Source organism: Camellia sinensis, chromosome 4, assembly GCF_055761805.1.
Source record: "Camellia sinensis isolate YWXY chromosome 4, ASM5576180v1, whole genome shotgun sequence".
In the NCBI taxonomy this organism is placed as follows: domain Eukaryota; kingdom Viridiplantae; phylum Streptophyta; class Magnoliopsida; order Ericales; family Theaceae; genus Camellia; species Camellia sinensis.
Genome location: NC_138964.1, coordinates 124672809 through 124688311, shown reverse-complemented (window position 1 = coordinate 124688311; position 15503 = coordinate 124672809).

The window sequence follows — 15503 nt, the reverse complement described above, 5'->3', positions numbered from 1 at the left end:
TTTTGTTTTGTTTACCTCAACTTTTGTTTTGAGTCTTTTTCGAGTGTTACTCGATGTGTTTAGGTCGTGTACCTTTTGTTGAGTCATAGTATGCTGTGTTCAGTTGTAGGCTCAATACCCGGTTGAGAACCCTTTTCTCATTTTCAAAAAATCGTTTTGTGCTCAGAGTGCTGTGTCATTCTGCACATTTATGCAAAACAAGATTCTTTCTTTCATAAACCGCAAGGTTCTACCCAGGTCATGTGAGAACAGTAGAACAAGGACCTATCTGAAGCTATATAGGTTCCGGACTGCAAAGCAAAAGAAAAGAGGGAAAATTTGGAGCATCTTAGTCTGTTTCAACTTCGGCAAATTCCGAGACTGCACTCCGGGTGCACCTTCTTAGGCCTAGCCATTTCTTTGGAGTATGAGTGTATCTCGACCCCAAGTGTAAGCCTGCTTCAAGTCAGAATGGCAGTCCAAGCAGCACCCGAGGGTTTCACATGCAGATGTTATCTCTCGCCAATATAAACAGGGTGTCCCCTTTTGAGCTGAGCGTATTGCCAAGTCCTCCGAAAGGTAAATCGGAGGCACCAGAGTACATGTTTGATGCCCTTCCATTGCATAAAATGTGCACTTTCATATACACTTCTGTTACATGTGTGCCGTGCATTGTTATGATTCATGCATAGAATATGCTTGCTTTCGATTCTACATAGAATATGCTTTCAATATTGCATAGAATATGCTCCTGTTTCTTGCATAGAAAATGCTCATATATTTTGCATAGAAAATGCACTCTTCCATACTTGCATAGAAAATGCACGTCATTTCCATAGAACATGCATTCACTCGCACCGTCTTGTGCACTTACACTTTGTATCTTACTAGCACTATCTTGTGCATCTTGTGGCTGTATCTCACTCGCACTATTTTGTGCATTACATATCAATCGCGCTGTTTAGTGTATCGCACTGTTTAGTGCATTTCAAGATCAATCGCGCTATTTAGCGTATCGCACTGTTTTGTGCAGTTTATCACTCGCGCTTTCTTGCGCATCGCACTATTTTGTGCAGTTTATCACTCGCGCTTTCTTGCACATCGCACTGTTTTGTGCAGTTTATCACTCGTGCTCTCTTGTGCATCGCACTATTTTGTGTAGTTTAATCACTCGCGCTGTTTAGCGTATCGCATTGTTTTGTGCATTGCATATCACTCGCGCTGTTTAGCGTATCGCACTATTTTGTGCATTGCATATCACACGCGCTGTTTAGCGTATCGCACTTTCTAGTGCATTTCAAATCAATCGCGCTGTTTAGCGTATCGCACTGTCATGTGCATTTCAAAATCAATCGCGCTGTTTAGCGTATCGCACTTTCTTGTGCATTTCAAATCAATCGCGCTGTTTAGCGTATCGCACTTTCTTGTGCATTTCAAATCACTCGCGCTGTTTAGCGTATCGCACTGTCTTGTGCATTTCAAATCACTCGCGCTATTTTGTGCATCGCATTGTTTTGTGCCATTTACACTCGCGCTGTTTAGCGTATCGCACTGTTTCGTGCAATTTACTTTCGCGCTTTCTTGTGCATCGCACTGTTTTGTGCATCACATTGTTTCATTCGCGCTATTTTGTGCATCGCACTATTTTGTGCAGTTTACACTCGCGCTCTCTTGTGCATCGCACTATCTTGTGCATTTTATTACATGCTCTCTCTCATCTTGCATAGAAAATGCTTGTAGCATTTGTCAGTGCATTGCGTCGCACTGTTTTGTGCACCTTACTTGCATGTTGCATGCATCCTATCGCGCTATCTTGCGCACCTCACTTGTACCTGTTAGTACATTGCATTGTTTTGAATACAAACCGGCTTCGCGTAGCGTATAAGTCTAATTATCAAAATTTTCTTTCATATCATTTGCATCCTGCCCCTGAACTACGCTGGTTTGATTCCTTGCAAAGGGATACGTTGGCAGCCTGTGGGCACAACCATTTATTTATCGGTATTTTGTTTGTTTGTCTAGGTCTTCGGCCTTGTCAAAAATGGGTCGTCTCTGGGCTTTGACATTCACTCCCGTCATTGTTATGACTTTCGAGTTCTGTCAAACAGGGGCAACTGTAGACACCCCATTTTTGACTGCCCTTAAGACTTGGGCGCTACTGATGGTTTGCTCGATGATGAAAGGTGTGCAGGGCAAAGGTTCAATTTCTTCGGCAATGAAAGGGTCAAATCCCAACTTCACTCCCCATTTTGGACCAAAGTTATTTTGAATGGCTTTTAGACCTTAAAACCCTCTCTTTCAAAACATTTTTGAAATAAAGTTTCTACGATGTTCTGAGGCTCACATTTTGTCAAAAAATGCGCTTTTCGATAAGCCGAGCAAGGACAAAGTGGAAATGAATTAAAGAGAGATGAAATCTTTGAAAAATATTTCAAAACACCTTGCTTAGGGGTTTGAAGTTGAAGAAAAGAGGAGAAGAGGGGAGAAGCCAACTTGGAGAAGAAGATAGGCAAGAATTGCTAAGAGAGGGATGAGCAGTCCTCGCTAAATCAAGCTTATTTGTCTATACACTTTGAGTTAAGCTATGAGGCCACCACCGTTGGAAATAAGACTTCCGGGGCTTCATTTTTCATTCAAGAATCTCTTAAATCCGAGACCGGAGGGCGGAGATATGATTGGTTGAAGTTGGGCATCATCCCGGTTGGACCGAAACTGAGCAGCCTTCACTAAAACAAGCATAACTTTTTGCACAGTTATAATTTTGATGCAAGGCTGGTTCCATTGGAAAGCTTACTTCTGGGGCTTCAATTTTGACACAAGAATGACCTGAAAACGAGTTCATATGAAGAAGTTATGCCTGTTTGAAGTTGGACTTGCAGAGCCGATTTTTCCTATCGATCGGCCAAAACAAATGGCCGACCGACCAAATAGATGGCCGACCAGCCAGAAAAGATGGCTGACCGACCAAGTTTGCTAGCCGACGACCTTCTGGAGTATTCTACAGATTGAATAGATGCCAGCTATGCCAGCTGGAATGCACAGACTCTGCTCCCCATGCACGTGTGTGGCTGTTTTGCACCCTTTGCACCCCTTTTGACCCTCTTTTTTGCACCCTTTGCTCAAAGCTTCTTGAGGAAGCTTTGACCCCTTGTCTTGGCTTCCTCAAGAAGCTTGCACCTTTGCATTAACTTCTCTTACAAGCTTGGTCCCTTTGACCCTTTTGTATAGCTTCTTTGAGAAGCTTTATGCCATTTCCTTGCTCTATAGAAGAAACCCATCCTCCTCCATTGTTTTGGTTCAACAAAATCAGACCTAATACATACATATAACATATATATCACCCTCTCTCTCCATATCTCCCTCTCTCTCTACATTTGGGTCTGTTAGAGTGTTCAAAGACCCTTGTTCTTGGCCTATTGCACCACACCTCATAGCCATACACCACTACCATTGGACTGAGGTTCTTGGGAGGGTTTATTGAGCTCCAAAAGCTGGTTTTTGGCCCCTGAAGCTGCTGGTCTCGAATTTGGTCTTCAAGGGTAAGTTTCTTCCCCTTTTTAGCACTTTCTTGTACCTCATTTTAGCCTGTCTTTCTTGCTGATTTGAGCTTGGTGTATAACATAAAAAAAGTTTTGTTTTTTTGTGTTTAAGATACTTCATTAAGACCACTTTGGTGTTTGGGGTTGTTTGACCCCTCTTAGGCCATGTTCGGCCTCATTTTTGTGCATTTTTAGTGAGCTCCGGGACCACCTTGTTTGGGCCTCCTCACCACTGAAATCCCTCAAGATTTCAGTGGTGAGGATGGTGGTTTGAAGTCCTAAGAAGGAGAGGGGTGACCCTCTCCCTTGTTGCCTTGTTTGTTGCCCTTTTTGGCCTTACAAAGGGGCCTATATTTGCACACTTCTTGAGCTCAGTTCAGGCATTTTTCAGTAGGTTTTAGGACTCCCATAAGCCATTTCCAGAGTTGTTTTGGTCATATTGAGTGTCCCTCTTGCATGTGTATAACAACCCCTTGCATGGCCCTCTAAAGTAACTCATCATTTTTGCATGCCATGGTTGCATATCAGTAGTTATTTGGGCCTATTTTTATATGTTTTATTCACTGATTTTTGATGGTTTGGTGAGATTCCATGTGCATCATATACTTGCCATACAACCCATGTTTGCTAGTCAAAGTTGCATGCTATTTTAGTCCATCTTGCTAACACCTTTTGGCCATGCTTTGGACTGATTTCATGCATGTTTTGGACTGCCTTAGCACTGTTTTCATGCCTCATGGTTGAATAACGCTTGTTATGCATGCTTGTAGTGCAATGCTCATGCCTAACTTTGAGTTTTGAAGCTTCTTGCATGCTTAAATGGTAGTGTTTTCATGTTTTGGGGTCATTTTGGGGTCATTTGGTACGCCATTTCAGATCTGGAACATGCACCATTGTATGCCATATTTCCTCCTCGCCATGCTTTGGTAGCGTTGCATTTTTATGCCTTAAGCTTGGTTAATGCATTGTGCATGCATTCCATGTATTTTGTTGCCTCACTTGCATCATTGTGGCCACTGTTTTGGACCTAGTAGAGAGCTATCCAAATTAGTTTAAGACCATCCCTTTGGAATGTTGTTGCATACTATACATGTTTGTATGTTTAGGTACTTAGTCTATTAACATGTTGTATGTTTAAGTGCCATTGCATTTGGCATGCTTCTTGTGTTGAGTTGCTTTGCATATTTACATGTGTTATGCCTTTCATGCTGTTGCATGTGTGTCATTAACATTGATGTTATGTGCCTTGCATGCTTACTTATTTAGTTCATGGCCCATTGCACATGGTTTTGTTGTTTGCATGATCATGTTGCATACTTAGCTCACATGCCTAGGTTGCATTACATTGGCATGCATACTTTGCCTCTTGAATTGAGTATGATAGAGGTTGAGTTCATTGTTTGTTTATGTGCATTTTACTCCACATTGAAATTGCACACTTTGATTTTTTGGGCCATCACGCATTGAAGTGCGTGATTGGTGGTCTGAGAATCGAGTACCGCCCCCCTTTGAGTTATAAACATGATAAGGGGTGTGGTTGTGCACACACTGGCTTGAAATTCCATGCCATACACTGTCTGTTCTTGTTGCTGTCAAAAACCAGATTCTGCAGGACCTTTCCGCCGACCGGCAGTATTCAGTGCCGACCGGCAATCCTTCCTGGGCCGGTAGCTTCATCAGCAGCCGATGGATATTTTCAGTGGCTGGTGGACATTTCCTTCAGCCGATGGTGTTCCACAGTGTTCAGGGGACCTATCCCAAAACTTTGGCAATGTTCAGAGAAGCAGGGCAGTGTAAACTGAGGCGGCAGTGGTATGGTACGGACTTTCCAGGCGAGACGGGTTCGAGCATGCATCATTCACGCATCCCGAGGCAGGGGCTGTGGCCACCTTTCCTTTTGCTTTCATTCTGTTAATTAATTATAAATTCTGTAATAATTAATGTGTTTATTATTCGGACTGTAATATTTATTCAGACCCTCCGAGTGAGGGCAGTTGTGTAATAAGTGTGCGTGAGTGTGTGTATGTCTTCCAACCCCACGTCTTTCTTCCCTTTTATTTACCCGCTTATGATGGTAGACTAGGGCATATTTAAATTAGCATACCTTATGCTATGCATGCGTGCATTCATACATTTGCCTTGCATGCACCGGGCTCGGCGCATCATTCTAACTGCATTTGTATTTCAATTCCAAATTGAATACGTGTTAGTTGTAGCATTTCACATGTCATTGTAGATTAGCCGAGCCTATCTTAGTTGCATCTTGCATGTGTTGCATTAGCCATCTTAACATGAACTAGGATCATGCATATGATTATTAACTAGTTTTTGTTTTGGCTCGGAGTACTCGGTAAGCATTTATGCTTTAGCATACCGCATGCGTGTGAGTGTTGCCATAACAGCATGATTACCATGCGGCTAGATGGTTATGTGTTATAAACTGCTTGAATGCCTGTGGATGAAGGTTGAATTACCTAAATTGGAAAAAAACACATTAAAACTGTGAGTTTTAAGCCCACTAGATAGTGGCAAAACCATCTTTTCTAAAAGCCCACTCGAGGGTGGCAAAACCTGCATTTTAGGCTACTTGCGAGTAGCAAACCATTTTCAAAACAAGCATGAAATCTTTTGTTTCAATTTACGCGATTTGGTCTATATTTATTTGTTGTGCGCATAACATAGTAATTCTAGACTAATAACCGGATTAAGAACACATAACGTTTTTAAAATTGGATATCATGGTTAGTAGAGGCCGATCTTCGGATCGGGCGAGAGGGGGTGCTCATAGCTGGCCTTCCCCAATCGTACCCAAGTTCCCGAGTCGAGGCAAATTTGGTGATGACGGACACGTGGCCTTTGGCACCGAGGCAGGGTTTCCTAAATTCCCCCAAAATAAAATATTTAGGTGGCGACTCTGTATCTGGCAAAGCAGTCCATGTTTGGCACTTCTTTTCAAAAATTTGTTTCTCAAAAACGATTTTCCGGATTTGGACACTTTGGTTCAGATTAAGAACCGTGACACAAATTGAGTCCGAACTGTAGTGAGGCCCACGGGTGCGTCTACACTTGGCCTTTCATCGGAGAAACACGGACGAACACATGGTCACCAACCTCATACTCAAGGGGTCTTCTCCAAACGTCTACATAATTCTTTTGTCAGTCCTGAGCTATTTTGAGCCTTTGGCGAATAGTCTTGATTTTCTCAGAAGTGTCTTGCACAATTTCTGGTCCAAGCAAAGCTCTATCCCCGACCTCTGTCCAACAAATAGGTGATCTACACCTCCTACCATACAAAGCCTCGTATGGTGCCATACCGATGCTGGAGTGGAAGCTGTTATTATAGGAAAATTCTGCAAGCGGCAAATAATCTTCCCAACTCCCCTGAAAATCCAAAGCACACATGCGAAGCATATCTTCCAAAGTTTGTATCGTTCTTTTTGACTGCCCATCTGTCTGTGGGTGGAATGCGGTACTGAACCTTAGTTCTGTTCCCATAGCTTCCTGCGAACTCTTCCACAATCTAGATACAAATTTCGGATCTCTATCCGACACAATAGACACTGGGACCCCGTGTAAACGGACAATCTCATCAACATAAATGGTAGCCAATCTATAAGCAGTAAACCTGGTTTTGACAGGCAGAAAATGTGTAGATTTAGTTAGTCTATCAACCACAACCCAAACAGAATCCATACCTCGAGAAGTCCGAGGTAGGCCAACAACGAAATCCATAGTCACATGTTCCCACTTCCATTCAGGAATAGGGAGAGGTTGAAGTAGACCGCCTGGTTTCTGATGTTCAGCCTTAACTTGCTGACACTGAAGGCATTTGGACACATATTCCGCAATCTCTCTTTTCATTTTAGGCCACCAGTAGGTTTGTTTCAAATCCTGATACATTTTGTTGTTACCCGGATGCATAGCAAACACGGATCTGTGGGCTTCATTTAGGACTTTCTTCTTCAGTTCCGGGATATTAGGGACACATATTCTGTTCCAAAATTTCAACATTTCATTCTCAACGCTAAATTCTGCTTTTGGACTTGTCTCGAATTCATCAATTACTTTTCTGAGGAACCCATCCTATTTCTGTTTCTGTTTGATTTCTTCAACAATTGCCGGTTCAGCTGTAATAGCGGCTATCAATCCACCCTGTTTACACACTACTACTTCAATTTCGGACTTCTCAAGGTCTTGCAAAATTTCTCTTTGTTCAGTAAGTAAACAAGCCATGCTCCCTGTTGATTTTCTGCTCAAGGCATCGGCCACTGTATTAGCCTTTCTGGGATGATATAGAATCTCTAGATCGTAATCCTTTATCAATTCCAGCCATCTTCTCTGACGCATATTCAACTCTTTCTGCGTGAAGATGTATCTCAGGCTCTTGTGATGTGTAGACTTCACACTTTGCCCCATACAAATAGTGCCGCCAGATTTTCAAAGCAAAGACAACTGCGGCCAATTCTAGGTCATGGGTTGGGTAATTCCTCTCATGTGGCCTCAACTGTCTGGAGGCGTAGGCAATAACCTTTCCGTTCTGCATTAACACACACCCCAAACCTTTATAAGATGCATCACTGAAGATCACAAAATTTTCTGTACCTGAAGGTAATGTCAGAATTGGTGCAGTAGTCAACCTTGTCTTCAGTTCATGAAAGGCTGATTCTCTTTCTTCGTTCCACTCAAATGGTTGCCCTTTTCGTGTCAATTGGGTAAGAGGCACAGCTAACTTCGAAAAGTCCTTCACAAATCTCCTATAGTACCCAGCTAAGCCCATGAAACTGCGAACTTCTGTTACATTGGTCGGTGTAGGCCAATTCACAATTGCCCCTATTTTCTGTGGGTCCACTGAAATTCCTTCCTTGTTGATCACATGCCCTAAGAAAACAACTTCATCTAACCAAAACTCACACTTCTTTAGTTTAGCGAATAATTTCCTTTCCCGAAGTATTTGTAAAACAGTCCTCAAATGTTGTTCATGTTCAAGTCTATCTTTAGAATATATCAAGATATCGTCGATGAAGACTACAACAAACTCATCAAGGTAGGTTTTAAAAATTCTATTCATTAAGTCCATAAATGCTGCCGGAGCATTAGTCACTCCAAATGGCATAACAAGAAACTCAAAATGACCATACCTCGTTCTGAATGCTGTTTTCTCAACATCCTCTACCTTAACCTTCAACTGATGATACCCGGATCTCAAATCAATCTTAGAAAACACCTGTGATCCCTGCAACTGATCAAATAAATCATCAATACGGGGTAAGGGATACTTGTTCTTTATCGTTACCTTGTTCAATTCCCGATAATCGATGCACAGGCGCAAAGTACCATCCTTCTTTTTCACAAATAACACCGGTGCGCCCCAAGGCAAAGTGCTGGGCCGGATAAACCCTTTATTAAGAAGGTCTTGCAACTGTTCCTTTAATTCTTTCATTTCGGCGGTAGCCATCCTGTAGGGAGTTTTAGAAATAGGTTGGGTGCCTGGCGCAGTCTCAATAGTAAACTCTATCTCCCTGTCTACCAATTCCCCTGGTAATTCATTTGGAAACACATCTAGGAATTCTCTAACAATGGGAATATCATTCAATTCAACATTCACGGATTGTTCAGTCAATACATAACACAAATAACCCTGGCACCCCTTCCTGATCAATTTACATGCTTTCATTGCAGATATCAAATATGGTGGAGACACTACCCCATTTTCCACAAACACAATCTCTTTCTGTTCTGGTGGTTTAAACACAACCCTCTTTGTCACACAATCTATAATGGCACAATATTTGGTCAACCAATCCATGCCCAAAATTACATTGAAGTGTCTAAAGTTTAAGGGCAACAAATCTACATATAGGGTAGCATCCTCAATATGCATGTCACAAAACCGATATATATAGTCACATAACACAGATTCCCCCGATGGAGCAGACACACATAACAAATATGGCAACAATTTTAGGGGTCTTTTCAGTCTAGATGCAAATGCATATGTCACAAATGAGTGCGTTGATCCAGAATCAATTAACACAAAAGCATCCTGATTACATATTGAGATAGTACCTAAGACAACGGCATTGGCATTCCGTGTATCACCCGGAACAAGCGCAAAAATTCTCCCCTGTCTCACTGTGTCCCCGGTAATAGCGGGTCTCACCGTATTTCCTGGCTTTGGAACCGACGCAGTTGAACTAGCTGCTAGTTTCCCACCGTTTTGATTGCACTCTCGGGCTATGTGCCCTTGTTTCCCACACTTGAAACAGCCTCCTGACGCACGGTAACAAACCCCACGGTGCCTTTTGCTACAGATATTGCACATGGGAGCTGTGTCTCGGGAAGAATTTGAAGTAGTGGAGGAGCCCGTGTTTTGCTTTTTCAGAAATTTCTTCTTCGAAAAGAAGCCTTGCCTTTTGTTACCCTTCCATTCTGTTGTTGGCTTAACTTGTCTAGCTATATTAGCCTCTGATATGATGGCCCTGTCGAGCACCCCAATGTAAGTCTCCAGCTTTAGGACATTCACCCTCTCTAGGATGTCACTGCGGAGTCCGCCTTCGAAATGTCTTGCTTTCTTATAGTCTGTGTCAATTACATGTGGTGCAAACCTGGCCAACTCAGTGAACTTGGCCTCATACTCAGCCACTGTCATGCTATCTTGCTTGAGCTCCATGAACTCGGCCACTTTCCTGTCCCGAACACATTGCGGGAAGTACTTGTCATAGAATATTTCTAAGAATTTCACCCAATCAACATCCTTATGATTTTCTCGCATCAACATCCACCATCTCCTTGCTTCGTCTTCTAGCATAAAAGTGGCTAGAAGCACTTTCTGAGTCTCTGAACAAGGGAATACTTCAAATAGCTTCTCGATGCCGAGGACCCATGCTTCGGCTTTCAAAGGATCTAATCCCCCGTGGAACTGTGGTGGTTTCATTTTCTTGAATTCCTTGGTGAGAGTTATAATCCGGTCGTCATTTTGATTATCTGGCACGGGTGGTGCCACAGGTGGAGGTGGCGGGTGTGGTTGCTGCCACTGTTGTTGCCACTCCTGTTGCTGTCTCAAGGCCTCTGCCATTTCATGAATCATTCTTTCCATTCTGTCCAGTCTGGCGGTAGAAGATTCCTCTATCTCATCACTTCGGGTTCTCACCATCTGATTAGACTCGCATTATTTTTCATACAAGATATACACAAGTATGCATGTAACAAGGAGCATACATATCCAAATAATTCGCAATGCAAGTAGTTCACAATTTACATCATATAATCGTTCACATCAAGACAATTAAACACATAATTAATGCTTCCAAATTCATATTTATCACATGAATGCATCCTAGGTCTTATCTAGATTCTCATTGCTCTTTTTGGACAAGTGTGTGAGCTATTAACTCGTGCTCTGATACCACTCTGTCACGACCCTAACCCGTCCCCGTGGGTTAAGGACGTAACCGGCCAGTAATCATGAGATTACCTGCGGCCTCAAACTGATCCAAACGTATTTTAACAGAGTTAGTGGGGGCCAAACGGAAGTAAAAAAAATTAAAACTTTGTCCACAGAGCTGTGCTTACATGGCACGTCAAAACAACCATATACATAGGGATTAATAACTCACCACAGTAAAATAGTAGCATGAGTTCTGTATAAATAGAATCATATAAGTCCAAGTCAACCCATCAAAACTATGTACAGAACTACACAAAGTCTTCGCCATCATGACAACATAAAATAGATAACAAAAGGCAAAGACAGGTCTCATGCGTGAGACATGAGGGCTGACTCCCAAAATCTGGGTTGTTCTACACAGGCTTCACTGAGGCTGGGTCTGGACCTCTCTTGGCTCACCTACAAAGACATGAATGAGCGTGAGCGATAGCCCAGTGAATAATATTAATTACAGAATTTAAGCGATAAGACGTAAAACAACGTTTTCCAAACGGCCTTGGGCCCAATTCATATCTGTAGTTAACATATATAAGGGTAATTTAAATCAAGTAACCATAATTCCGCACACACTGGCCTTTTGCTCATTCAACTTTACATTCATTACGGAACGGCCTTCGGCCTAGTTGGTTATGTCAAAACGGCCTTTGGCCCAATCATTCATTTTAAAACGGCCTTTGGCCCTCTCATTCATTTCAAAACGGCCTTCGACCCACTCATTCATTTCAAAATGACCTTTGGTCTGTTCATGTTCATCAAAACGACCTTTGGTCCATTCATGTTCATCAAAACGACCTTTGGTCCATTCATGTTCATCAAAACGACCTTTGGTCCATTCATGTTCATCAAAACGACCTTGGGTCCATTCATGTTTAACAAAACAACCTTGGGTCCATTTATGCTTATCGAAACGACCTTGGGTCCATTTATGCGTATCAAAACGACCTTGGGTCCATTTGTGCTTATCGAAACGACCTTGGGTCCATTTATGCTTATCAAAACGACCTTGGGTCCATTTATGCGTATCAAAATGACCTTGGGTCCATTTGTGCTTATCAAAACGACCTTGGGTCCATTTATGCTTTCATATCAGACTTACGTCCACAATCCCAATTAGCAATTCATAAAGCTTAAAAGGGAGTAAACAATTAGACATTCACAAGCATTCAAATATCGATATTACTCACAGTGATCGGCTTGTGGATTTGCCCTGGAGCTTGACCCTACACATTCCATGAATACAAAATGGTCACTAACAGTTCAATCCGTTCTTTAATTTACATATTCCTCTTTAGGCTTTATTATTACCTCATTAACTCATTTATAATGTTTAACATATGCCTAAGAGTGCTTGCAAGTGAAAGAGAACGGAAGACAGAACACAAAATGCAAAAACAGGAATTCAGAAAATAGGGTCCCCGCTCGAGCGTGGACTTCCCCGCTCGAGCGGACCCTTAGGTCTGCAAAAGTACTGGTTGCCTTCTATTCCAGCTCGAGCGCGAACTCGGCCGCTCGAGCGTACTGCCTGTCTACATAGCTCCCCGCTCGAGCGTCAAATTCCCCCGCTCGAGCGGGAACCATGTCTGCAAAAAAATGCTGGGAGCTCGATTTCTCCGCTCGAGCGGCACTTCCCCCCGCTCGAGCGGAAGTCAAAATTCTGGAAATTCCAGATTGTGTTCTTGAGCTTCAATTCAATTTCCCAGCTACCATTCTTGCATGCAAAGGCCCAAATCTCAAATCTAATCATACTAACATGGTTCCCTTGCAAGATTATAGCATTATGAAGTTCAATTTCTTGATTTACCTACATGCATGTCCCAAAACATGACAAACTCATCACCAATATAACAAATTCATGCATTCAAGCTCATATCTTTAATTATTCCATCTTGACTTCATTTCCATTTCAAAGATCCAAATGGTGCCAAAACTCAACAAAACCAAGCTTGTATGCATGATCAAACTTCAATTTTTGCTTAATTGACGTGATACATGCCAGATTATGCAACTTATGGTAATTCAACAGGAGTTTTATGCATGCATGGTCATATCTCATCAAGACCAATTTAAATCATACTCTTAATCACAAAAAAATACTTGAGCTCACAAGATTACACGTTCAATTCATGAATTCAAGAGTCAATGGCTTACCTAGAAGCTTAATCCTCACAATTTAAGGTAAATTCTTGAGCTAGCCTCCAAGATCACCAAGCTTTAGGACCAAAATCTCAATTTCCTTCACGCTCTCTCTCTTAGCCGACCCTCTCTCAAGTCTTAAGAGTTTTTCATCAGCCAAATGAAGCTTAAAGGAGAGAAATGAGGGTGTAGTTGACCCTTAATAAGCACCCACTCAACATTATTTTTATTATAAAACAATTGGGCACTTAATTTATCAATTTAATCAGTTTAAATTGACCAGGATCAATTTTCAATTAATTTTCACCGTAGGCTCTAAAAATTATGCCAATCACAGTGGCGTAATCAATTTCGGGTTCTGTGGCCGATAAGGCCCTCAATTTAATTCCCGAAGCGGATTATTCAAACAGATAGTCCTACGGTGAACAGATACAAATTCAAAATCACATATTATCACATAATGGCACACAAAATCATGCTAAACACATAACCATAAACAAATCAAGGACCAATTTAGCATAATACAGAACAGGGGTATCACACCTTCCTTGCGGGATGATCCGTCGACATTGAGGGTCCAGGAGTGGGGGTCTTCTAGTTCGGTAGGGGTTGGTGGGGGTGGAGGAGCTGTGGTTGAGATGAGATTAGTGAATTCCAGGATGAAATTGGCAACAGCTTGCCCCTTAATGGCTGTCTGAGGCCAGTAGGAGATATCAAACTGGCTGAGTTCAATCGACCATTGCATAAGTTTGCCGGAGAGCTCTGGTTGTTGCATGATCTTTTTCAATGGTTGGTCAGTGAGGACCACTATGGAATGGGCTTGGAAGTAAAGACGAAGTCGTCTGGAGGCGGTGACCAAGGCTAAGGACATTTTTTTTAACAATGGGTAATTCTGTTCCGCTCCCCTGAGAGCCCGACTGATGTAGTAGACCGGCCGTTGGACGGAGCTGTCTTCCCTGATGAGAGTTGCGCTGACTGCGGTGTTTGACACGGCTAAATAGAGAAAGAGGGGCTCACCCGTGATTGCCTGAGAAAGGAGGGGGGGTTGGCCATGCACTGTTTCAATTGTTGAAAGGCCTCTTCGGACTCGGTCGTCCACTCAAAAGTTTGCCGAAGAACTTTGAAGAAGGGGAGGCACTTGTCCGTTGCACGAGAAATGAAGCGGTTAAGGGCGGCAACTCGACCAGTAAGTCTTTGAACCTCCTTAATCGTTCTGGGTGACTGCATTTCAATCAAGGCCTTGATCTTTTTGGGGTTAGCTTCAATGCCCCGCTGACTGACCATGAAACCCAGAAACTTTCCAGATCCTACGCCGAAGGCGCATTTCTCCGGATTGAGCTTCATTTGGTACTTTCGTAGGGTGGCAAAGGTCTCTCGCAGGTCGGCCAGATGATCAGTGGAGAGCTTGCTCTTGACTAGCATGTCATCGACATATACTTCCATGTTCCGACCTATCTGATGATGAAAGACGGCATTGACCAACTGTTGGTAGGTGGCGCCAGCATTCTTCAACCCAAATCGCATCACACGGTAATGGTAGGTACCACGGTCAGTGATGAAGGATGTGTGTTCCCGATCAGACGGGTGCATCAGAATTTGGTTGTACCCGGAGAAGGCATCCATGAAGCTAATCATTTGATGACCGATTGTGGCGTCAACCAACAGATCTATGCAAGGAAGGGGATAGCTATCTTTGGGGCAAGCTCAGTTGAGGTCGAAGTAGTCGACACAGAGTCGCCATTTACCGTTTTTCTTATGGACTAGGACCACGTTTGACAACCATCTAGGGTAGTCCACGTTCTTGATGAATTGTGCCTTAAGAAGCTTATCTACTTCCGCAGCAATGAGAGTGTTGTGCTCTGGATGAAAGATGTGTTGCTTCTGGCGGAAGGGTCGGAAATGGGGTTCAATGCTGAGGCGATGGGTTATGAAGGAGGAGTCAATACCTGGCATATTAGAGTGGGACCAGGAAAATACATATTTGTGCTCGATCAAGAGGGCAGTAAGGTTGGCTTTTGCCTGGGTGGATAGTTGGCTGCTGATCTTGGTAGTTTTTGCTGGGTTGGTGGGATCGATGAGTACCTCGACAAGTTCTTTCACTGGTTTCCCCCTAACCAGCTCGTCATTGTCTCTGACATCGAGTCCTTCAATGATCACGGCCTCCTTCAGCTTGACTTCTTTAAGTGAGGCAACATAACATTCTCTGGCCCCAGTCTGCTCTCCCCTTACTGTTCCGACCCCAAGATCGGTGGGGAACTTGATGGCAAGGTGGTAAGTGGATGTGATAGCTTGGAAAACATTTAGGGCAGTGCGGCCAAGGATGATGATATAGGTAGAGGGGCAGTCAACAACAAGGAAGGTGAGTACCTTGGTGGCTTGACGCGGGTACTCGCCGATTGTGATGG